The 26,111-nt window shown below is 42.2% G+C and overlaps 1 protein-coding gene across 4 annotated transcripts in view; it reads left to right on the top strand.

Moving 5' to 3' along the window:
• arhgap36 (Rho GTPase activating protein 36) overlaps positions 1–26,111 on the top strand; it is a 64,816-nt gene that overhangs the window by 1,968 nt on the left and 36,737 nt on the right. Inside the window, exon 1 of one of the 4 annotated variants that reach the window (XM_040141517.1) lies at positions 2,260–2,307. The exons of 2 other annotated variants lie outside the window; for them this stretch is intronic. The gene's annotated coding sequence lies outside the window, so the exon portion shown is untranslated. Of the gene's footprint in view, positions 1–2,259; positions 2,308–21,198; positions 21,310–26,111 lie in introns of those variants that run through there. One more of the 4 variants, XM_040141516.1, reaches the window with a different exon arrangement.

The raw sequence follows: 26,111 nt of genomic DNA, 5'->3' as shown, positions 1-26,111 counted from the left end.
TACAGTACTTGTCTTCTCCTCACTGTGTTGGGCGGCACCGGTAGTTCAACGAAGTGTCATCGCTTCACGCAACAGTGGCGACAACTGAAACAGAGATGTGGGAAGTGAGATATAAAACGTTTTATAAGCTGGTTACTGTTTCTGAAGCATGGCCGCCCTTTTATATTTTACGGTGTGTTTTAGTGCTCAGTAAGTGGGCGTTTATGTAGGGCAGCCCAAGAAAGCTCAAAGTTTAATCCATGTTGCAACATTTGTGATGCGTTATCTGTGTTTTCAGATTAGAGTAGGACTTTCATCTTGTTAATATGTTTGATTCTAATTCTTGCAGATTCCTGTTCTGTATGAAAGCCGGACGACCTATTCGCTAAGTGTGCACACCCACGTTAGCCTCCGCTATCCAGCCAGGGCTCAGTTGCGTTGAGTTCAGGGGGCTGAGACCTGAGCTCATCTGTACCTGCCCCCAGGTTTGGACTTAAATTTACCATATTTACCGGCGCCCTCGCCTCGCGGTGGAACACATCTTCGCCCTCAGCGCCGTCTTCTCTCTGCAGCTGTCGTTACATACATTGTCCCTCCGCTTCTGCGATGATGTTGTGTGACCGTTGAACGTTAGGACAAAGGCGCTCCAGAGAGAAGCTCTAGAGCGCTGGTTTTGTTTCTCAAGGATCTGAAGACTTGCGCTTGAGTCGCAACTGTGTCACAGAAATGAGGATTTGAAACCCATCTTGTCCCTATAATGGTCAGGATTCTCAAGACCTGAAAGTCTTGCAAATAGGGATACAATTTGCTTTTGCAAGACTCTGTCCTTTCATGTGTTTCGATTTGACTGCTGTGAGACTCGAAACTTGACTCCGTAAAGACTTGACTAATACTTGAAAGCCGAAACATTCAGAAAACACAAACACAAAAAACTAGAACTAGAAAGCTTTGCATAGCCACACTCTAGCGCTATATCTTGAATAGTTGGTTTTAATACGTCTGCATTGATAGGACTCGGTCTCAGATATCGAATAATCTCTAGAAACACACCTTTGACGAGAAAATGTGCCGCTCGCATGGTATTTTTATGGTCTGCAATGCGTTCAGAGATCTAAAAGACTTGTGATTTACTTGGACAGTCACTTCACTGACTTGAAACTCGCAACGGAAAATATTCAAGCCTCGAGTTTTACCCTGGTAAAATCCCACAATGGGTGAAAATGACTCGGCCAGTTGGAGGCAGGCTTGACCAAGCGTCGCACCTTGGATTCTAATTATTACACCTGTGCGTTGAAATGACTCGTTTTCAGTTATGTCATAAACACAACTAACAAAGCTTTGAAAGGAAAATATTCAAATGCTGTATAATCTTAATGGACAACACACCAAACGGTAGATGCTCATGTGCTTCTCTTTTTTGAATTATTTGCTGAAACAATTAGATAAAGTGTCAACCCAGAAAAGCATTCAAGCGTTTCTGCCTGATTTTTTTTTTTTTTTCCCTTTTAGAGAATCTTAAAATGTTCTGGTTTGTGCAACAGTCGTGCATCTGCACGAACCCGGTGCGTGACGCATGTGCTCGTGCACGTGTAACTGCCCGCCAGTGCGCTGATGTGGTCACTTCTTTACGTATGAAGATTGAGAGCCTCTGCAATCTGCTTTGCAGCATCACTTGGCCCCGACTGACAAAACCAAGTCCAGCTAAATCTTAAAGTTAATAGCACATATTTAGCCCCCCTCCGTCTCTCTCTCCTGTTCCTTCCTCTCAGACATTACCAGACAGCTGCATCACTTTTCTCTCAAACTGTTCTTTCTGCATCTGCCCATTTGTCATTCCTTGTTTCACTCTCGGCAGAACCTCTCTCTCTCTCTCTCTCTCTCTCTCTCTCTCCAACGCTGCCTCTGTGCAGCTTGTATGGCTCATTCATATATCCTTCTTGTCTTTTTGATTTATGAATCTGGGTCTGAAACGTTATTTGGCGCCATTAAGGTGCCAGATCCCATTTAAGTTCCAAGTGTCTAGAGACTTGGGTCGTACTTATGGACTGGAAGCGGCGGCTTTGACATCTGCACCCGATGCACTGGCTTTTTAAGTTGTTGGTACAGGTTTTCACGCTGTTGTTGACAAAGTGAGGATGCTTGATTTTCTAGCTATCTATCAAGCTGTGGTTACTGTTTCGCATGCATGTTTCCTGTCCTTGTCTGCGGTAAAAAAAAAAATGTCTTTACATACATGAATGCAAAATACGCAGATGAGAACTCTCCAGACTACATGCTGCTGTCTTCACAGTTTGAAGTTTGGACTGTTCAAGAACAACAGTGACCCTGGTAAGAATTTTAAATGTGCTTTAATCAGAGTTTCTCTCATGATATTCAGGGTTGCAAATTAGCCAATTTGCATGTATTGATCTTTGGCTTTGCCCGTTCAATGAAATTATCTTTCAGTATTTTTTAACAGCAGCTCTGTCTTAGAGAAATGCTTGTAACTTAAACTTGTATTTGCAGTATTTAGCATTAATCTGAGAGCCTGAAACTATCTTCTCTTAATAATAACAATAATAATAATAATAATGATAATAATACCTTTATTTATATAGTTAAGAAATGCTTAACAGTAAAACCGAGTAAACAATGTACTCTAAATGCAAAAATAAATGAGACTGCTAAAAAAAAATAGACCTGGAGCACAGAATATTACGATTAAACAGTGAAACAATGAAGAACATACAAAAAATTCAAAACAAAAGCGGTTCAAAGCGTAGTAAAAATGTAAGAAAAAGGCTTTTACTGTAAAAGTGAGTTATTCCAGGTCATTTGAAAGACCTTTTCCTCTCTTCTCTTGTTTTGTTTCGATCTCTGTCAATCACTTTCTGCTTTTACCCAGTTGTGCTCTACGGATGACGTGTTAATGCTGCATCACTAAATGCCTCAGGAGGGAGTATTTTTACCCTTCATTGCTTTTAATCTACCTTTGGCTAAGCTACTGCATGCGGTGTGACGTATTTGACAAAATACATGATGTGTCCGATTTTGTGCGTGGATTGTACTGAGCTCATACTTAGCGAAGTAGCCTGAGAAATCAAATGATCTGAGGTCTGTGTGGAATTATGTGCTGGTGTGCAACCATTTCTTCTGACGGTTCTGCAGCTGAGGATATTGCCTAATGTCTTGGATGCTGCGCTTATTAACGAGCACCATATGTCACTGAGGGAAAAAGCGGGGGGGGGGGGGGGTGAAGCTGCGGGCATAGAGTGGGCGAGGTGGAAACGCTAAAGATTTAGAGGATGCTAGGGAGGGTGGGTTTATCAGCGATGGAAGCTGAGAGGAAACATGAGAGTGTGAGTCGTGGAGAGAATCTATTCGATTTCGACCCCAGGCTCACACTACAACCTCCGCTTCCTCTCCGGTGTCATCTCCACGTTATCTCAGGTTTCCTCACACAGAAAAAAAGTTCACCCGGAGGAGTGGACTGTTCATATCTACTTTTTACCTTAACACGGTCTCCACCAGCTAAATTCAACCAGGGCAAGCACCAGGGCCTTTTTTTTTTTTTTTCCTCTGTACCTGAGCACGATGAAAGTCGGTCCGGCGAGGGTAAGACTCCACAAACTTTGGGGTTTTGCTTTGAGCAGAAAATAAAACGAAAAACGAAATAGTGAAATCTTAACTATTAACAGTTTGAGACTCCCGTAGCACCTTCAGTAACTTGGGGAATGTTTGCTTTTCTCCAGAGGCTTGGAAAGAAGTGACTAAAGTTGAAACCACTAACTCATCATTGTGCTCAGTGTTTCCAGAGTTGGCTGTCTATTTCTGTCCATGCATCCGCTCAATCTTTACCCACTCTGGCTAAACTACACTCTTCCTTTCTACATATATTTCCCATTTTGCAATCACTAACTCAGATCTCATGACACTTATTTGTGGTTGGTCTTGATTGCCCAACCTTCAATTTCTTTTTTTCTGCTCCAGACACTTGATAAGTTGAAGTTGATCATTCTGGCTGAATTTTGAGACTGTTGTTAATTTTGCCTGCAACGTTTTTACACTGCTATCTTGACCAGGTCTCTTTTAAACACAATAATTCATATATAGTTCCTTCTTTTCTTTTTTTTTAAAGGATCAGCAATTTCCTAAAACGGCTCGGCACTGTAGTTTTTAAGCTAACTTCACTCAAACAGGACTAAATGGTACATTTGTTGGGAACTATTTTCCACTGCGGATTAATACACATTTGGTGTGGTAGTGAGTATTTCCAGCAGCAGGACAGTGTATGTGACATTGAGTCAACACAAACTACAGTATGTGTGTGTGTGTGTGTGTGTGTGTGTGTGTGTGTGTGTGTGTGTGTGTGTGTGTGTGTGTGTGTGTGTGTGTGTGTGTGTGTGTGTGTGTGTGTTCAAAGAGGGATTAGATGTATCAGCCTTTGGCTACACAGGTAATACTTCTCAAGATCAATTCATTGATGGTTTTGTTTTTTTCATTGGATTTGTTCACAATAAGGAAAAACATATGATTCAGTATTGCCACCATTGTTCATTCAAAAAAGATTAAATTGAAAAAAATATATATAATGATACAGTGGAACTGTAATAAGTCCCATGAAGCTTTGACAGTGTGTTGGAGGCTAAGACTCATGGGATATGTAGTTGTTGAAAGCTAATAGAATGACAAGGTGATAAAATCTTACTATCCAATAAAGTATTAGATGCCCGTTTAAATTGCAGCAAAGAGAATCTCCGGGAACATGTCGACCTAGGGAATTGATTTCCCTGAGATATGAGCGAACTGCGATTCATTAGTGTTTCCACAAGAGATAAGTCATTGATTATAACGATGGCTAAAAAATCTATAGTGACAGCAGTTCATGTGAGATAAGATGTGACTTTAAATTTCATCCAGAATGAACCTGATGGTGCTCGTGCTGAGCCTCCGTCCCCTGTTCATCAGAGCGCTACCTATTCTGTGATTTTCCTAAATGTCCCCGTCGGCTTGTCGAGAGAAGTCGGTCGGTTACAATAGTTTGAAAAACTTTTCAGTATCGTCTGTAAAACCTGATAATGGAGGAGGCTGTTTTTCGCCACTGTCAGTTTGTTAGTCGCCCCAGAGGTACCCATGCCTGAGCTTTTTTTTTTTTTTTGCACACTTTAATTTTTAGTGCAAATTCAAATGTGTGGGTTTGATTTCCAGCAATGTTGACCTCCCTCCACCGCTCCGTAATTTCAAACTGCTGTTTTGACCTTTATGTTAATCAATTCTCTGCGCTCTGTCTCTCCGGTGACGCCTTCAGTGTGATCCTGTGCATCTGGTGAAGGTAGCCGCCCGTGTGTGTGTGTGTGTGTGTGTGTGTGTGTGTGTGTGTGTGCCTGTCTTTGTGTGTGTGTGTGTGTGTGTGTGTGTGTGTGTGTGTGCCTGTGCCTGTGCCTGTGCCTGTTTGCGGCTGCAGCAGTGGTTTGTGAGCGAGTGCCAGGGCCTTCAGGGTGTCCTCATAAACAGTCTGTAATCTCCCATCGTTCGTGCTTGGAATTATATAACCAACGTAGAGCGGGTAATTCCAGCTGCAGGGCCCAGTCTTCATCCAGATAAGAGAAAGATTTCCATTTGTTTTTATTTACTGGGATTAGTGAAGTGCTGGTGACCGTATATGAATCTCTCTGCGATGAGCTGACGCTGGCCGGTAAAGTTCGCCAGGCTGATGTATCGGTCGGGCTCCAGACGACCTGTGACAGCAGAATCTTTGTGAGCGCTGCAGTGGTCGCATTTAATCTTCTTGCAAGTTGAAAGTTGTCTGCGAGATCCTTGACTTCTACTCACATTTGTGGCCGTTTAAGCGCATTAAGCATAATTAGAAAAGATTTTGTGTGTGCGTGTCATACCCTGGAAGGACTGTTAGACCTCTTGAATTCAGGACCCACGTTTTTATTATTATTCTTTCAGCTTGTTTACGAGGAGAAGATTTTCTCCCCACGTGGAGAAGAGAGTGAGTCATTGAGAGTGTGTCTTGCCATTGCCATGTGGCAGCCTGACAGATTTACCACTGTGGCATGTTCTGGCTTCCTGACATGTAGGCACGAAATAGTTTCACAGACTCTTGGTTTATTGATAATAAAACTCCCATAAAACTGTCTGGCTGATTAGCCTTTTCGCTGTAAGCTGTATTTTTGTCAAGAAAGACCAAATGAACCGACCCTACTAACAAGCATTGTCTGCGTATCTTATTCCTCTCAATCCTTCTCCAGAAACTACTGAAAACGCATCAGAGAGCCACACTTTTGCACTGGGTGACATGAACACTGGCGTTTTAATTTGAGTTTACCCCACATATGCTGTCCTGCTACTGTAAAAACACTACTGACTCCCCTCTGATAAATGTTTGGTAAAAACTACAGTGCCCAGCTGTTCTAGGACATTACCAAGCCTTGTTTTTTAACAGTGAAACTATGTGTTTGTGTTTTTATTTTTTAAGCTTTACATCGCCACTAGGAACCAATGATCTTTTAACCTCTTTTTCACCATAACTCCTTTTTCCTCTTTCTACCTGACAGCACATCTAAACTTCATTCTCCGTTTTGATATTTGAGGAAAATTTGCTGCTAATTCTAATTTACTTGTTGTAAAAGATGAATGCATAACATTTACTTGCAATGGAGTATTTAAAAAGATGTTCTTCTCTTTCTTTCTTGTGTCAAGTTCCTTTCTTTATCCGAATCGAGGGTCTAAGAATAGAGTGTGTCGTGTGCTCTACAGATTGTCAAGCCCCCCTTGAGGCAAATTTGTGATATTGGGCAATATAAATAAAATTGACTTGACTGTAAAAGTGAAAGTTGAGTGCTGCATGTGTTTAGAGTGGGGGAAATAGTCGAGCAGCTTGTTAATCAGTATCTGAAGTGACACTATTCATTCTCTGCTCTGGAAAGACCAGATAACATCTGTGTTGTGTGGTTTTTTAAAAATGTGTGCATGCATGCGTATGTAAATGCACGACACGGGCGCTCGGACATACCCCGCAATATAACCACATTTGCATGTGCATGTGATTTCTGCATGCGCTCCTACAGGCGGTTGACAAATGAAAGGTAAAAACCACCACCACAACCATTAAGTGTCTTAGTAAGGTGTTGGGCCGCCATGAAACAGCCTCAATGCGTCTTGGCGTTGACTCTACAAGTCTCTGGGGCTCCACTGGAGGGTTGGGGCGCCATTCTTCCCAGATCTACTCCCTCATTCGGTGGCGGAGAGCGCTGTCTAACATGTCAGTCCAAAATCTCCCCCGTGTCCAACTGGGTTGAGCTCCTGCGAGGGCCACAGCGTATGATTCACATCATTTTCATAGTCATCAAACCATTCAGTGACTCATTTATTCAGGTTTTTACTTTAATTTGTCACCGTCTGTATGTGTGTAAACAGCTTACCACTGTCCCTGGAAGACCTTTTTTGAATTATGAGAAGAAGAACCACAGAGATTCCCACATCTTAACCCTCAGAGTGTTTTCGTCTCCGTGTAAATCTGAAGCAAGGAGCAGGAAAGAAAGCAGTGGAAAATGAGTGTTGCTATCTTTTTTTCCCTTCCCACTCCGATGCTCTGTCTTTGTGTTTATATTGTGTGAACTGAGTCAGAAATCCAGTCACTGGAGAACCACACCTGCTTTTACTTAACTCACAAACGGAGAAAAGTGAAGAGAGGCATGGCCTTTCTGTCTGTTCACACGTATCCATCGTCATGTATCGGCCCGCGTGCATCTGCGTCGGCCTTGCCAGCTCTGTGCGCACGTCCGCATTTAGACTCCATGACGGGTCTTCGGCGGGTCGACAGCAAGCGCCAGCAGCTGCCGGATTGACTGACATCCGAGGCCGGAGGTTCGTTCTAGACCTCTGCTCGCACAGCAGGCCGTCTCTGACACCCCCTGGAAGCCCGACGGTAGTTTAGCCACTTCACTTTTCGGCGCCTGGGAGAATGCTGAGGTGCCCTCTGGTAAAGCCCCTTGACCGGCAGTTGATACAGTAGTGCATCGTTCTGGGCTGTGTTGAATGTATGGATGTGAAGGAAGACGGTGCTGTAAAAAGGGATAATGCTGGAAAACCACATGTTAGAGGAATACTCCACTAAAAAAAAAAAAAATTAAGTTTTGAGTGCCAACTACTCACTGGCTTTAAGCCCTGAAATGTTTCTAGTTTGCTTCCTTGTGAGGGACAGCAGCTGGAGACCCAGAATCACTGCCACAAAAATGGATCGTAACATCCATAGAAACTTCTAAAACTTTTCCGCCGATGGATCAACAGCAGGGCGTGTGGACAGTAGAGAAATGTAGACCAGAGGAAAAGACAGTAGAGGTGATTCGGGACGCACTTTTTTCAGCCCGGTGTCCCCAGAAATTACTTTTCACATCGGGACATTGTGGCATCTCACAATTTGTATCCAGCGCCAACATTCGGTGCAGGAAGCCGCGTGGGCACAGATAAGTGTGTGGAGGAAAGCGTTTACTGCATCTGAAATGTATGCAGGAAAACAGAGACCCTAGCTCGTCTCAAACCTTTTTTTAACCATAGCGTCGATCTTTCCAAGAGAATGAAATCTAAACTTAATCATACTTTAAACATACTTTATTTCCATAACCATAATTTTGTTTTTTAACAAAACCATATACAGACATTGTAGAAATCAAGAATGTTAAAAACTATGGCAGAAAAAAAAGTTGGCATTGAACATATTTCTTAATTCAGCAGAACCATCTAATAACAAAGTTCCTCTCACCCTAGGATGTTGCCCAGGAAAGGTCCAGAATAGTGAAGAATTTTTGTGGCGGTCAAGCTATTTGATTACGTTGGGTGATGTATTTTATCATCATGATGAACAATTTGCAACAACGGTAGACTCCTTTTTAAATGTACCTGAATGTTCTATCTGTTTTTAGGCTAAAATCTAAAGAAATTTCAGTGCACAATATGTTTTGGCAAGGTCTGAAAATGATGCGGTTTTTTTCTGACACCACCACCAAGAATCAGGTTTCATTTTTGATTTCTTACACGACTGAGTTACCGTGAAAATGAAATGAGACGGGGCAGAATATTACTGGAAACCACGACATTACATCATGCGTTTTAAATCCTGCCTTTAGTAAGCTGTGCTTTCTAAACTGTGCTGTGAGCAGTGGTCTTGGTTCTAAGAAGATTTGCTCTGGCCTCGGTCATTCCAAGTTAATGTTATCTTTTCGAAAATCCACTTCTTAATGTGACCAAGCGGTGTTACACAAGCAGCGGGAAACCCGTCAGAGATGGGAAGCGGATAGGAATGGGACCTTCCGCGACTTAATTCTGACAGACGGGACGAGGAGTTGCTGTATTCAGACGGATTCAGTGCAGAAGCTGGTTTTTGCACAGAATGGTTGTCAAAAGGAATTCTGGAAAATGGAGTAAAGCACTGACAGAAGCTGAAGTAAAGAAACCGGTTTGAGAAAAATCAGGAACAAAGCAGCGAATTTCATTAGTCGATATCAGATGACAGTGTCAGTTCAGAGGATACAGGACACGTCGTCCTCCATGTCGGAGACAGCAGGGCTCCATTGTCAAAGCCCCTGGTTGGCATTTTTCACATTTCCTGGCTATTCCCTGTGGACGGATCCCTGCCCGCAAAACGGTGCACGCATCCCAACACGGCTTTCATCCTAAGATGGATGGTCATGTCCGGGGCTGGTAGGGTCAGAGCTGTCACCAGCACGACACTTCCTTTAACCTTACGACTTCTGTTATCGGCGACACCTAGTGACTTAGAACGCTGTCCCTGCGTGCTCGGCAGCCGAGTCGCAAGGAGCTGGTCGGGCTTGAGGGAGGCTTGTCAAAGCGCAGCAGAGAGACCGGGGTTCAGATCCGCAGGGAAAGTAAATTAACAGCATGTACTTATTGCATTAACATAAAACATAATCTGGCTGCTCAAAACACATTTGCTGTTGCAAAATAGTGGAACATACACTTAATTTCCCAGGAGACAGGGTTGTTTATGTGAAAAGAGTCCAGCTTTTGACACTGGAGACCGCCGGGGATCATTTTGTCTTTCAGTTCAGAGGACTCACTGACTGTACAGCATCTGTCCAGCGACTGATTTAAAAAAAAACCTTTTCACTAACTCTGGCAAATTTACAGCGGTGCTTATTAATGTGCGCTTTTCTCGTTAAATAAACCAATAAATCCAATGAAATGCCATCGGTGTACTATAAATGCACATATCTGAGTTTGTTCTGTCACCCTCGTTTTAAGTCACTGCGTATGATACTGAGAAAGGGTGTTACAAGAGTAAAAATAACCAAAATTACATCTCGATTTGTGTATTAATGAATGAACATATGCAATGAACTAACAATATGGCAATTGCAAGAAGTGCAGATGAGAATGAAGTGAAAAAGTTGCCTGACCCTCATAGCTTTACATGAACCCTGTTTCGTCTGTGTCTCTAAACCGTCCGTCGGAGCAAGAGAGAAATGGGAGATGGAGGACGATACAGCCTTGTTCATCCCAGCTATGATTTTAATTGCTCATAATTTAAGCTCATAATTGGAGGGGATTTCAGAGATTTTCCCGCGACTCTCTCTTTCCTTATCCCTCCTCCTCTATGAATGTGTGTGGTGGGCGTTCAAGTGTGTATGTGCGCCTGCGTGCGCTTGTGTATTCATGCAGTTTTTTTATTTTTTTTTTTATAAGTCGTTCGGGGTAAGATGGACAGTTTTAAATGGGTCAAGTTTGTGTTTGGGATTTGTGAACTTGGATGTTTATCAGAGACAAAGTTATATGTATTGTAAAGGGTGTGTGTGTGTGTGTGTGTGTGTTCTGCTCCATTCAGCCTCCTATAATCGGGTCAGTTCTGTGTTACCGTGGTGTGTCTGGAGTTCAAAGGTCAGCCTGTCTTGTCTGCTGGTTGCTACTTTAAAGGGCCTGCGCACGAAAAGTAACCTCTTGCAATAAGCATCTGATACAAGGCGGCGTGTTATATTTTCACAACACATTTGGGTCTCTGCTCTAGTTAACGTGCTGATTCCTTTCTTTTGTGTTTGTGTGAATCGGATGAACCTGGGGGGCCAGTAGGGTCAAAGGTCATATAGATTATCTGATGTCTGCTTCTACCAGTGAAATCCAAAGAAATCAATTCCCCTTCTCCCTGGATTTGTGTGTGTATGTGTTAAGCTTGATTTTAATGAAATCTAGATGTCGTTTTACTTGCAGAAGTGTCTCCTAAAAATACAGGAACATGCTGCTTGTTTGTCCTCTCCTCTCTGCTTTTTCCCTTCCTCTTCCGCCTCTTCTCCCCCGGTTTATATCACTGTCGCAATAAATACAACAAACTAGGAAAAGCATAGAGGATCAAAGGGGTAAAAAAAAACAAAAACGAATGCCTCATATGACCTTACAGAGAGTAAATACTGTCCGACCCAAACAAAATGTACCGTTGTACACTGTCGTGCTACAGTACATCCCCACAACAACCGACGCGTGTCGTACAGCCACAAAAGCAGATGGTGACTGCATCATGTGTTCTGAAAAAGCCGATTCCTCTCTCTCTCGCCTCTGTTCTCCGGGGGGGGGGGGGGGGCTTCAGCACTGCGAGCGAAAAAAGATGTAGAACATTGTGTAATGACGAGAGAACAAACAAACCTGCCGCGGATTAATGGCGTGGTTTCATGTCAACAAGCCGAACTGGTCCATTTTCCACTTTTTTTATTTTTTCCTCAATGCTTAAAACAATCTGGTTCTTTTACATTACATAATGCAGGTGTTTCCTCTAAAATGCACAGCAGTAGGAGTCTATTCTCTATATTTGTTTTTCAGTGTGACCTTTCAATCATCATATAATCATTTTGAAGTGAGACATTCTTCCTGTAATCAGATTTTTAAAAGGAATTCTTAAATATAAAAATCCTGCCGATGCGTGCTGTGGAATTTCCGAGTTGCTGCTGTAAGAAAGGTCACAACGGACTTTTGATGTTTATCCCTTTAAAAATAAAATAGAATTTACTTTATGACCTTCCAGCGGTGAATCAGTTGCTCTGTGACCTGGTCAGTTTTGTAATCTAACGTCTCGGACTGTTTTTACACTTACGCTAAACTCAGTGGAAGTCGTCAAAATGCTTCAGCAGAAATAACGTGACAGTTTATCAGTGGCTGCAGGGGCAGTTTCTTCCTCTACCCTGCTTCGGGAGGAGATCAGAGGTCACAGTCGGCTAATGATTAGCAGCACGGGAGCTGGTCTGTGGCCTTGGTCCACGTTCAGCCAAGGGGCGTTGGAGGAACGGGCTCCGAAGAAACATGTTTACACCCTGATTTTGAGTTTGAGCTGGTCACTTTACAACATGTTTTTCAGTTGTTGGAGCCAGGTGCCAGAGGTCTAGCTGCAGCTGAAAAAATCTATATAAAAAAATTTAGTGTTTTTTTTTTATATAGAAAGAAGTTGAGATGCTTACCAGTCATCCTGACCAGTGGTTTGGTTACACATTTTATGGTCAGGACCCTCATAGGGTTTTTTTCCTTGTGAATTACTGGATAATTTAGGTGTTTCAGGCCTTTAAAGAAATGATTCCAAAAAATAAGAAAGAAAAATCAGCTTTGGTTGAACTGAACAGAACTTGTAGACATGTCACAAGAGGACATGGCTTTGTTTTAAGTGGTCTAAAAAACAAAAACAAAAAAATAACTTTTTAGAGAGAGTGTCACTTGAAACTGCACTAATCAATATATTTTTTAATATCACTAACAGATCAAATGACTGTTGTAATGTCAAAGGAGTCGCCTGTAGTTATGAACCTACAAGAATTACCACCAAGCTCTGCTGCTTCCCTCAGCTCTTCGGATATTTTAGTCTACCGTGGATCACTGTTTTTTCAATTCACGGCAAGCAGCAGCTTTTGGCAAAAATGCTCAAATGAACCCCTTGTGTACCACCTGCCCACCACCAAACTGCAGAAAGACAAACTTAGTGAGTAGCCACAGTGAACACAGTGGAGCATTTAGCAGCTAAAGAGCCAGATATTTCCCTCAGGAATTGGTGGAGACCAAAACAGAGTCAAAAGAAAAGTGAATAGTATCTAGTTGGCCAGGAACACGACTCCTAATGAATGATAACTGCTGGATGTGTAAATAAGCAACCGCCAACAAGTTCATCACATCAACATAGAAGGTGCTAATGTGTCGTGCTCACAGCTTGTTTCTGCTGCACCCAATTGGCCAAAAAAATAACAAATCCAAAAAAATCTGTTTTTTGCAGGTTTAAAGTTTAGAAATCCCTGTTGCCTGTTGACTGTCTAGTAGAATACAAGTAACTGTGGTCTCATGTGATAATGTCACAAGCTTTGTTGACCCCATTAATCCACTTCACCTTCCTAAATCTGAACTTTCACGGCTCTAAATCAACGTCACGCTACTTCAGCTTTTGCTACTGACAAACAAGACTCATAGACACAGGTCATATTAGGTATTAGGATAAATGACTCATGCTGTTGTGTTTTTCTTGGGAGGATGGGCTCAAGCAGAGAGAAACACACAGATGATTATCTGAGTAATCTGTACAAGATGTCTGATACATGGGGCTAATACAAATTTGCATTCATGCACATACTGGGCAGACACACACTGAAACAGTGTATTCTGTCTTTCTGCATGTCAAACAGTTGTGTATCTGCAAGATTTTTGATGTAGTACATGTTTTTGGAATCTTACAAAGGCTCTGTGAACTTGGACTGAAATCTGCTCAACACATCCGTTATTATGTTGAGTTAAAGCACAAAAAGTAAACACAACATTGTGATTTTGTGCCTTCTCTTTCTGGGAGAGCCGTATGAGAGTGTGATTACTGAAAACGGGCTTTGCTATATTTTTCCAAAAGTCAGATTCCCTAAAGAGTTCTTCAAAATAAGATCAGCTCTTTGTTCTGTCGACTTGTTGAGTTGATTTTAGGAGTAAAGACCCAAGGGAGACACAATAACAGCCTGTCTTTTAAAAGGGAAAAAACATGAATCACCTTTTTACAACTTGTAATTTCACTGACATGAGTTTTATACATACTCTCTGTTTTGTTCTTGCTTCTTATCTCTGTCTCCCTATTCCTTGTTCTGTGACCATGCAATGTTAAGGAGAGAATATTTTGACTGCTATAAATACGTGCTGAGGTTTGAAACAAGATCAGAAGAGCAAGTGATAGAAGAAACAGGAAGTACATAATGGCAAAATCCTGTTGTTGTTTGGTTAGAGAGGTTGGTGGTTTTTTTTAGCACTGGAAATGTTGGTTGGTCCACCACTTTGGATATTTCGATTCTTATCCATCCCGCAGTGCCGTCAGAGACAGGTCCCAGATTCTGGGGCATGAAGAGCCCAAACATACAGCCGGAGTCACGAAGAACTGTCTTCAGTGACGAGAAGAACAAGTAGTCCTGCGGCGGATGGTCTGGCCCTCACAGAGACCTGGTCTCTACATCATCAGCCTGGGATTACATGAAGAGACAGAAGACAAGGCAAAGGCTGGTCACACCAAATATATAAAATTATATATATAATATAGAAATTAAGAGAGGAGGATGTTTTAGGAGGCTGGATGCTGTCAGACGGTGATGGTGATAATGATTATGACGACGGTTATGGGAGTGAACGTCCTGTTTAGAGAAGAGAGAGACGGAGTGAGAAACACTTGTTATCAATGTCCTCGCTGGAATCTTGTTTCCTCTGTTGGTGTTGGCATTTCCTCCTCTCCTTTTCCAAATTCTCTGAGAAACAAACAGAGAAAGAGCCAAACACCAAAAAAAGAGGGAAAGGCACACAGTAATATGCGACATGGTGATTTTAGCAAGAGGAGCCCAATGAGGCTGTGTGGAAGAGGAAGAGAAGGCTCCACGGGGGCAAAACGCAAGCAGACCTAAGACACTTATAACCAGCTAGGAAGGTGCTTACTGACAGGTAGCATGCTAGCTACGCTTCAGCGAATCCAGCGAACTCCACAGCTACCACCTAACCCTTTTAAACCCTTTTAAAAAAAAACCTACTTCCACGTATGCCTGAGTGTGTAAACCAGTATCAGACATTATCACGTCCTTCAGCAACACTCGGCTATCTATCGATCTGTGAAACGCTCTCTGGTTGTCCCACGTACTGACCCACCCCATCTGACTGTAATTTCGGAGACAATAATTCCTTATCTCAGAGACCCTTCGTGCTTCTGACTATCCACTGATAGAGATGGACTCAGCGACCTATCCAGTCTAGTCCTTCTGTAGAAATAAAGAATGAAGTTGAATTAAGCGTGTACTTCGACCCTGCTGCTGCAAGCCATAAAATTATGTCCCAGGGCTTTTTTTTTTTTTTTTTTTTTTTGGCCAAATAAATTCTCACTCAGTATGAAAGAAGTTGCCGAAATAATGAAAATCAAAAATAAATAAACAAATCCGAGAGTAAGCAACGTTCTTAGCTACTGGCTCTTTGCTGCTCAGTGAGTGTTTTATGTGCGTGGTCATGCACACAGCACTTGCTCTGTCACGCAGCAGCATTAGAACAGTGATCCAAAACCCTCAGTGCAGGTAACTTTCTATTCATGAACACTACATTTACTGCTGCCCCAGGCGTGTTTTGCTTCTATAAATATCACTGTGTGTGTGTGTGTGTGTGTGTGTGTGTGTGTGTGTGTGTGTGTGTGTGTGTGTGTGTGTGTGTGTGTGTGTGTGTGTGTGCAGCAGCAATAGCTTCAGACTTCTGCACACACACATCTAGTCAGGAGCCGGTGCAAGCTGAGAGCGTAAATGTCGCTTTTTGTTGTGTGTGTGTGTGTCCATAAAAGAGCACTAAGAAATCACATGCAGTGATGAGTAGCTTGTAGGTCAGTAATTTTACAGGCTTCAAGATGCTCTAATCAATATTTTTATATTAACAATGGATGACTATGTGTAATGTGAAAGGTTTCGCTTATAGTGATCAATCCACAGAAAGTTAAAGCGCGGCTTTGCGGTTCCCCTAAGAACTACACAGTGTTATTACGTCCCTCAGCTCATTGGTTGTGTTTTTTGCAGCAGCTTTTCCTTTTTTTGGTTTAGCATCAAATGAATTTGTGAGCAAAAAAAAACCAAAACCCTTTCTAAAAGCCCACTTTACGCTAGCTGGTGAACGTAGAGGAGCATTTAGCAGCTAAAAATTCAGATATTTCCGTCAGGAGTTGGTAGAGACCACAACAGAGCTAAAGTGGGAGTGATTATTATATTTACATTTATCAGTTGGCCAGAATCATGACACTCTACTAATGCTAATAATGCTCTGAATACATTTTTGCATGGAGGGAGGAATGTGGATTTTTTTCCCCCTAATCACTTACATTAAAATGGGGGATGTCTCGTAATGGCTAATATAATCAAGAGAAATGTTCACAGTAAAGAGAACCTGTTTCAAAGATCATATTTTGTACCTGACTCTTATTTTAGGACTTCTTTGAAAAATTGTGAACCTTTCCTTTAAAGTGAAATGTCAGTGACAAAGAATCGTTAAGTGTTTGTCGTTTTATGCCAAAAACAGCCTGGTGTTCTGTCACTGTAGTCAGAGTTAAAACTTTACCAAAGAAACAGTGACCGCTGACTCTTTCAGTTAGTCGTTATTTTCACAACGCATCTGGACAGGACGCATCGCTGTGCAGCAAAAAAGAAGAAGAAGAAAAAAAAAAATTACTTTCAGCCTCTATTCTCTCTCAGAGCTGAGGAGAGACAGAAAATATGATCTCTGCGTAGATTACAAGTGAGCACCTTCAGCTTTAATGTGAGATCCAGGCTCATTTAAAAATGCAGGAAAAGGAGCAGAAACCAATTAAGTGTCCTGGCACGTTATCGCTGTTGTTTATAGGAAAAAAACCCCCCCAAAAAACACATCTACCGCCTGTTTGGTGGTTTTTCCGTCTTGCTGACAAGCTTAAGGAGTACATGAGAGAAATCCTCCTGCCCCCTGCCTTTTAGGCTTTAAGAAAATGATTGGATTATCTGAAAAAATGCATTGTCACAAAGCTCAACTCAAGGCTGCCGATCTTCGCTCCTGAAAAGATGACATTCTGGAGATACAAAGTGTTATTTTAGACTAATTGGAAACCAAAGAATAATGACTACAGGGCTGCTGAAGCGTGGTTTGTTTTTCTGTGCATCTATTCTCCGGGCGTCCATTGATTAGACTGTAGGTGGCAGTGTAGTCAATGAAGTGCCGCACGCTGTCCTGCCATGGGTGTCCTTGCTGCACCGGCGTGTACTGTGGGTGTGAGCTGTCTGTTCATCATCCATCCTGTTTTTAAGGCCCGCAGTCAGAGTCAGCACATGAGCGTGAGGACGTGAGTTATACAACCGTGCGGCTCCGCACATGACGTTTGACCTGGAAATGTATGGTGCCATTACAGGACGCTGGCAGGATCAAAGATGACGGGGTGAAGCCGGAAGGGGGGACGGAGAATAAGCTGACACACACAACACAGACACACCGAGCAACATACGATATCCATGAGATCAATGGAAAAAGGACAGGCCGGGGGTCAAAGGTCAAGATTATTTCTACTGTAATAAGCACATTTCTACATTATGCAACAGCAAGGCTGGAGTCTGATGATTCACGGTACTTTTATAATGTTTTTCAAATGATTATTTTAAGACAATTTCTTCAGTATTTGACAGAAAAGACAGAAATGCCAACAAATGTTTTCATCAAATTTGATAAATATGGTAAATATATGACAAATATAATAACTTTGATTGTAGTTATTCTGTGTTAATTCAACACAGAGACGAAAATCAGTGCAATCTTCAAACAACGGAAAAGCAATCTTCAGGCGCTCATAAAGGCTATAGCCAGGATCTTAGAGATAATAAGTCATGAGTCCAAACTCCCATAAAGAAACTCACCACTTCAAGAAACTCGTAAAAAAAGAAGTCTGTGATATTATTTGACTCTCTGAGGCCAGGAGAGATAAAACTATGCAGTATTTCACAAAAGCAACAACTAAAGACAACTTTTTTTTAGTGGCAAATCCACAGTATGTTTCGTCACAACATTTTTATGATGCAGCCATGTCCCCCAGATTGGGAACCACTGCATGATGGTTTAACTGTTGGCCCCTTTAAACACTATATCTCCTCAGGTCGTTAAAGCCTCCAAAATTTCAAGACAGAAATGATCTTGGCCTCCTCAGATAGTAGCCCTGGGCCTGCTCACCCTGACTGATGCACGGCTTGGTCATGGGCAAAAAAAAATGACTGTAAAGAATATTTGGGGAAACTCTTTAAACCACATGCATACATTAGGTGACTAAAATGTGACTCTGACATCAGAGTCACATTCAGAGGAGATCGTGGTGGAGCAGGCCAGCGGTGGCAGATTCAAGAGCAACCTGTGGAGATACTATGCCAAAGTGAAAAAGTAAGAGCAAAGTCTGCATCGTTTTCAGTCTGATTTCAGCTCCAAGAAGATCAAGAAGCTGTAAATATTGAAATTTGCAGGGAGGTCTTAAGTTCACAAGTACATTAAACTTCAGTAAAAAGACTGAGGAACAGGCTGTCAGGTTAAATATTAAGAATCTTTTTTGAACGGTCTGATTTTATGTTGCTCTGGTTTTCATTTGTTTTTGTGCTGAGCCCTCGCCCTCTGTGTCTGTCTTCAGCGTTATGTTTATTTGTGATACGTCCCCTGTGCTGCAACTGTGTTGTCTCAGAGCGATTCTTGACTTGTTTATCTCTCCTTAGAACTGTCTGCCCTTGTTAAATAATCAGGGTCATGAAATCTGAACCCAGGCGGGGTCGGCCCGAGAGGTCAAAAGGTCGCAGTGTCATCCATTTTAGATGCTGCTGTTTTGGGCCACACAGCTGGCGTGCTGATGGACATTTTTCAAGGCTTGTTCTCGACACACACGCGTATGTACACTCACACAGCTGTAGGAGGGAATCTGGATTCTCCTGCAGCATTTTGTCAGTTCATTAACTTACAAGCAAACATTCAGACTCCAAAATGAGCCAGATGATGATTACTTGAGTTTGTTTTCCATAATTTCTCCCGTTTATTATATGGATCCCGCAAAAACGCGAAAAGTGCTCCAAGTAACTATAGAAGCCATAAACGCTTCTATTAGTTGGTGCTTTACTAGGGTACTGTCTCTCATTAGAGAGTATCTCAAGGGAGACTTTAGAGGTCACATCAGGGCTCATCCATGTGGTGAAAATTTCCTGAGGTCATCAATTAATGCTTGTTAAAGCTGCACAAATCTACGTTTTTACATCAACAAAACGCTAAAAGCATTTTAGCTATTTTGGTCATTGTTTTGGTTTTACTGCCCGCAACTATACAGTTTATGTCCCTGTCAGCTCTCATCAGCGGAGCTTCCAGCTGCAGACAGACAAAGTTAGTAGCTAGCTGGTGAACATAGCGGCGCATTTAGCAGCTAAAAGAGCCAGATACTTCCCTTGGGAGTTGGAGGAGACTAAAACTGAGCTAAAAGGAGAGTGAATGTTGGACTAAATGTGGTGGCCAGAAACAGGACTTCAAAATAGTGGTAATGTTGCTGCATTACCTGCTGAATGTGTGAAAAGGCAACTGTTGGCCAACAACTTTGCCTTTTTTGTCCCGCTTTTCATAAAGTGATAGAATTTTACATATTATGTTTTCAGCTTACTCCACTGCCCTCAGATGGCCAAATATATCATCCTTCTCCTTTTTCTTTCATACTTTTTCTTCTTCCAATTAAACACCTTTCCTCCTCCTCTCCTCTGCTACTTCTGTTTTTTTCTCTCAGCGTCTCTCTCCTGTCTGTCCTTTTTATAGAGCTTTTATCCTGTGGTTTTAATCTTCCTCCCACTCACCTTCTCTCCCTCCCTCCTTACCTCTCCTTCTCTATTCCCTCTTTCTCTCTGTCCTAACCTCCTTCACTTCCTTCTTTCTGTCTTTTCTTGTCAGTATTTCTTTCCCTGTCTCCCTTTCTTTCTTCAGTCCCTACCTCATTTTCTTATCCCCTACCCTTTTCCCTCCTTTAACCTCCTTCGGTACGTTTTTCTCCCTTCTCTCCTTCTTTGATTCTTTACCTCCTTTTCCTCAGTTACATCTACATTTTGACCCACTTGCTGCCTCCTCTCCTTCCATCCATCCTTCTTTTACCTCTCTTTTCTCTCCTTATTAGCTTCCTTCCTTCCATCCTTACTCCTTTTCTCTCCCTTCCCTATTCCTTCCTTTCCACCCTCCTCCTCACCCTCTTATTTTCCTTTGTTTCCCTTCTCTGCTTCCCGGTGTCATTTTCTTATTTCCTAGCCCCTATGTTCCTTTCTAACCTCTTTATTTCCTGTATTAGACCCTTTTCTTGCTCCCTCCCCCCTTCTTTCCTTCCCTTCCTTCTCCTTTCATCTACTCCATGCTTCTTCCTTCTCTACTTGCCTACTCAATTTTATCCAATTTCATGTAACTCCCTATCCTCTGTATTAGCTCACTTTTGTGCTCCCTCTTTCCTTCCGTACTCCTACCTTCCCTCTTTCCCTCTTTATCTATTCACTACTTCCTTCAATCCATTCTTGCTGTCTTCTCTGCATCCCTCTTCCTGTTTTCCCATCCTGTCTCCTTCTCTCTTGTAACATCTTTTCCAGCTCCCTCTTTCCTTTCCTTCCCTACCTTTTACCTTCCCTTCTCTCCCTTCCTACCTGATTTTCTCCCTTACTTTTTTCTTTCCTAACCTCTTTTTACTCCTTCTTTACTTTCACTCCCTTCCCTCACCTTCAGTCACTCCTTTTACCTTCTGTTTCTTTTTGTTCTCTCCCTTCACAGCTACTTGTTTCCCTCTTTCCTTATCTTATATCGATTTTCTGGCTGTCTCCTCCTCCTACCTCCTTATGTCTCTCTTTACTTCCTCATCTCCCCATTCTCTCCCTCCTTAATTTCTTCTCTCATTCCTTCCCTCCATCCTTACCTCCTACTGGTGTTCTGTACTTCCTCCTCTTCCGCCCTCTCTTGTCTCATCCTCTCACTCTCTCTTTCCTGTTTCCTCCTCTGTCCAATTTCCCCTCCCTTTTCCCTCCCTCCTTTCTCTCCTCCGTTCTCTCTTGTGTTTATGTGCTCAGCTCCTGGAAGTCAAGTCAGTATGCGGCGCTCCTCCTCTCTTAATCTAACTCACTTCTCAGACCTCCCCAACCCCCCCTCTCTCCCTCCCTTTTTCTCTCTATTTTACACTCTGTCTCTCTCTCACTCGCTCACTTGCTTCTTTAACTGCGAGTCCTCTCATTCAGCTCAGCCTTGAGATGCATATTTGTCTCTAACCGAAGTCTGGATAACAGGGCTGAGAAACCTGCAGGGACCGATTGCAGGGCATTTTAATTGAGAGTAAGTGACACCCAATACAAGTGTAGATTCTGTGTTTGTTAAAGCGTGTGTGTTTGTGTGTGTGTGTGTGTGTGTGTGTGTGTGTGTGTGTGTGTGTGTGTGTGTGTTTCTCAAACTCACTTTGGCACCTCACACACTATCTGTCTTCTGTGTGACTTTCACTCTTATAGACTTCCATCTGTCTCATTCAATGTCAAAAATTTGATGGATGAGGGATTTAGCTCAGGTTTTATGCTTGCGTGTGAGTGTGTGTGTGTGTGTGTGGCTGAACCAGAACACTACAGAAATATCTTGTACTTTATATCTTGTCTTTGTGTTTTAAGACTCAAACAGGAATCTTGCTGAATTTCATGCCTTACTAGGATATTAGAATCTAAGTCCTACTGTGTTAAATGTATTATAAACCAATACTGAAGAAAAAGCATGATATCCTTTGTGATGAGAATTAAAGCAATTCTTTTGTTATAGTTTTGTTGCCTAGAATCTGTCCAGGAGTTACCCAAAAGATTTTTTTTCAGCCTGTCTCTATTTTGGGAAAGAGCTATTGCCTTTTTACAACTCACAGAAACTCTCTCCTCAACTTAGTAAACACTATTCATTCATTCTTTTTAAGGTAGTAAACAAGGTTACTGGATTAATTCCTCCAAAATGAGGTCAAGTGTTCCTACAAAAGAGTCGGTTTAGAGATCTAAGGTGGTTTACACTAACTCAAAGTAGACTACAATACCTTTTATGGCAAATCAAAATGTAGGAAATTGCTGGTATTCATTGAGAAAACAAGCACGAATAAGTTCACATGAAACTTTAATATTTTCTCTCGTTTTGTTGCTTTCCTGCCTTAAATATGACCCTTTTTCATCATGGAGCATAAACACTGAAATGCATGCACAAGCAATCAGACACGCTCAAATTAACAGAACACACTTACACACAGATAAGCATTTAGCATCATCCCACTAATCAGCCCTAACTTTGAGCTCCAGACAGCAGAGAGTCTGTGTGATCCCCAGAAACTGTCTGAGTGTGTGTCCGTGCGTGTGCAATGCCAGTTAAGTCAGAGCTGACACAACAGGGCTGCTGTGTCGACGCAAGACCTGTTTCCGTGGCTTAGTCTGAAGTCTTTGGCACTGCCAAGGGGCCTATTAGTGCTGCCTTTCTGTTTTACGTGTGTGTGTGCGCTTTCTTGTCAGTGTTGGCGTGAATGAGTAAGTGCCTTTGCATACTAATGTCTTTGAGGCTGCGCTGTGATGTGTTTTTTCCAGAGCATCCGAATGAGACCAGAAGCAGCCCCTGATTCAATTGAACGAAAACACAATGTTCGAGCTGAATAATGTGAAGATAATCTTCTCTCATTACAAAGTATCATTCAGCGGGAATCGAGTACGTTACTTGTGTGTCCATCACGTGAAATACTGAAAGGGAAGGAAAAAAAAACAGAGAGAATATGGCTGAGTTTCCAACACTCTCCACACTTTGACTTCCAAAGTCAATTCATCCCTTTTCTTGTGCCACGCTTGTGTGGTGGAAATAATCTACACTATGCATGCACTATGTGTGTACACCAGCTTTATTCATTTGAACTCTGTGCCATGCGCCTGTGCTTATTTCACAAAGCCGCACAGGACCAGGCAGCTCCGAGGTATTTCCTAAGTGCTGATGTGAAGGATGAAGCATAAGGGAGAAGCAGGTCAGTTTGTGCACTAGTGACGTATTTTTAGTTTTCATATAGGCTCGGTAGAAAGAGCCCGCAGTGAACGTTTTTGTCCCTCACCAACGAAGCAGCAAATCCTTTGGGGCAGAATGAGGTGATGGGCAAGTGCGATATTATAGCGTGTTTGCTGCGGTGAACGGGGAAGCCCATTCAGCCAGAGCGCACACGGCCTTCAGTGTGACTTCCTACAAGGAAATTTAGACATTTAGACATTTAGATTTCTTATAGAGGAGTTAGAAGCTGAGGAATTGAACAATGCAGCAACACCATGAAAACGGTTTCATTTAAAGTTAAGTGCACTTGGGTGTTAAAAGTTTTTTTTTTTAAAAAGGCTCCTTTTGGATCTTAGATTATTGGTGCATTAACATGTCATCAGTATTTTGATGTTGTAAAGATTGAAATATATACAGTATGTATTTAAATATGTATGTGAGGATGCGATTTGTTTTATCCACTTTTATACGATTCGCATGGGAAATCTTGCTTTACTATAAATAACCAAAGACAGTGTGTCGAGGTCAGACAGCACAATATCTGCCCCATGAGAGCCCGGCATGACACACACGGGTCATTTGAAATGACCACAGTAGCTTGTTTTCATCCCGTGTTTTGTATCATAGTAGACAAACCTGTTTCCAAGACGGCTACTTGTTTTCAGCAGCACACAGAATTCCAATTTTTTATCGACATTATAACGAAACCTTTTTTTTTTTTAATCAAGGTATTTAACAAGCTGCGAGATATCGATACCGAATTTATTCGTAAAATTTCAACTGACAGCTTTTTTCATTTTTTTTACCTATAATATCCAGTCTTGCAAAACAATATCCACTCACATTAACTAGAGCACAATAAAACCTTTTCATAGTTGTATTTAATCACAAAGTTAAAAGTGACTCGGAGCACTGGGCAGTATGTGTTTTCTCGAAACCATGATCTTTACTCATTTTAACTAAGGTGTTTTTGTTGCCTAAACTTGACCACAAAAGGGATTCGGGATGTGAATCCCTTCTGGATCTCTGGTGTCAAACTCCTGTCCTTTGTACGCCCTTTATCTACCAGATGTGTGGCAACTCCCCTTATGTATTTCCCTTCAGCTTAATCTATACTCAAACTAATCCCTAACCCCATCCAGTTATCTCTGCCATGCCTAACCACAGCCTAACCTAAAGCCCTAACTCTCACCACGAGAGGGGAGCAGACCTCAAAACAAGACAGGCAAATCTGTACCCACCTCAAAGATCCAGATTCCCCAAAGTGACGAAAAAGTGCAGTTTTCATATAAATGTCTACGGCAACAATTAAAATATTCCAGAAATTCATGGAAAATATACCACCTCGTCACCATTTGCTAATGAAAGAGAGTGGGGGGGGGGGTGGTATCAATCCCTCTCATTTGCACTGTTTTGCCAAGAAGCAGGGACAGGATGAAAGGCTGAGGCTACTGATGAAAAGCACACGGGACAGGAACACAAGCACCTGCGGGAGAGACGAATATACACAATCACATTAACGGCAGCCTGACGGAGAGGGGGAAGACAGAGGGGGGAAATAGAAACGGAGGAGGGAAGGCAGGGAATTAAGAGGCAGGGGGAGGGATTTAACAAAAAAAGGAAAAAGAGCGGGTGAGATCTGGGGGGAGCGAGAGAAGAGAGACTGAGAGGCGAAAAGAGAGAGAGGCATCTGTTAGCTATCAGAGCGGTCTTTTAATGTATTGCTTCATCAGGAAAGGGGTACGAAAACACACAAACCTCGTGTGAACACACCCCTTTCTAATGCACACAAAAACACATGCACTCACCGATGCATGTTTAGCTGCATTCTTAGCCTTTTAGCTCATGTTCAATGCAAAGTTTACTTTCCTAATTTGCTTCTTTACAGGCAGCCAAAATAAATGAGTACAGAAGTCAAAACGGCAGTGCAGGAAAAAACCCAAATGCAAACACAAGTACGCAGACAGTTGGTTCAGGCAGGTGCTCCTTTGTATGTCCCTGATTGCAGTCACTCCTCATGCCAATGTCTCCTTCCTGTTTGAACATTAGCATGTCGCCCCATCTTCCTGCAATGGGTTTCACCTTGATCAGTGACCTGCTTTTTGTCCAGATCTCATCTCATTCTCATTTTCTGAAGAGATGAGCGTGAGGTCACGAGTTGCTTGGTTGAACATCCTGGAAGTTGTGAAGAAGGAGAAGAAAAAAAAAAAACCCAACAACAACAACGGAACAATAGTTGTTAATAGCTCAACGAAATCAATTCCCGGGACTATGTGACGGTTCCCTCCAAATGGTGCATTTCGAATTTGAACCACATCCACCCCATTATTAGGGTAACACTCAATTTAACAGATGCAGTCGCACAACACATCTAGCAATAACAGCAGCTATTAAAACGGGAGAAATAAGCTCTGCGGAAAAATAATTGCAAAAATACATCAAATGGTGATTTGAAAAATGGCCAGGGAAGCGGAAAAATAAAGGAGTTAATGTCAATGCACAACAAGAAGCCAAAAACCTTCTCAAAAGGTTACGTACTGGAGACGAGGCTGGAAGTAGAACGAAGTGTAATAGTGAAGCAGTGTGACGGAAAGCAAAGGGTGTTGTGGTTGAGGTTTGATTCCTTCAATTTTCCTGGTGACCGCCAGCTGTCAGTTCCACCACAGTTGGGCAGGTGTATGTGGAAATAAGGCTGATGTTATCTCGGCCCTCCGGGCAATACCTTTTGAGATTATTCTGTTTTAATTTGTTGTTTTTTTTAATCTGTTTTTATTCGGTTTGACGTGCTCCTACTGCCAGTCATCTGCCGCCGAACCACACTTTAACTTCTGGAACTCTGGACAGCTGCAACAACTCCCTAACTCTTTGTTAACTTATTTCTATGCCCTGTTCCAGGATGACCGGGCCCTTTGGAGTCTCACATTCTGTGGTTTTGCATAAATGAGACATCGGTTAACATATTACTTGCACTGTTACCTTGAGGACTTGAATGATTCGGGGAAGCATAGTTCTGGTTTGTTGTACTACCCTTTTCTTTAGCTTCCTGTGTGGTTTGTCTGTCATGTGGTTTGAATTGTCTAGTTCCTGCTATTGACTAA

This window comes from Xiphias gladius, chromosome 12 (genome assembly GCF_016859285.1).
Source record: "Xiphias gladius isolate SHS-SW01 ecotype Sanya breed wild chromosome 12, ASM1685928v1, whole genome shotgun sequence".
NCBI classification, from domain to species: Eukaryota; Metazoa; Chordata; class Actinopteri; order Istiophoriformes; family Xiphiidae; genus Xiphias; species Xiphias gladius.
Note: the sequence above shows the minus strand (reverse complement) of the source record. Positions and strands in the feature narration are given on the sequence as shown.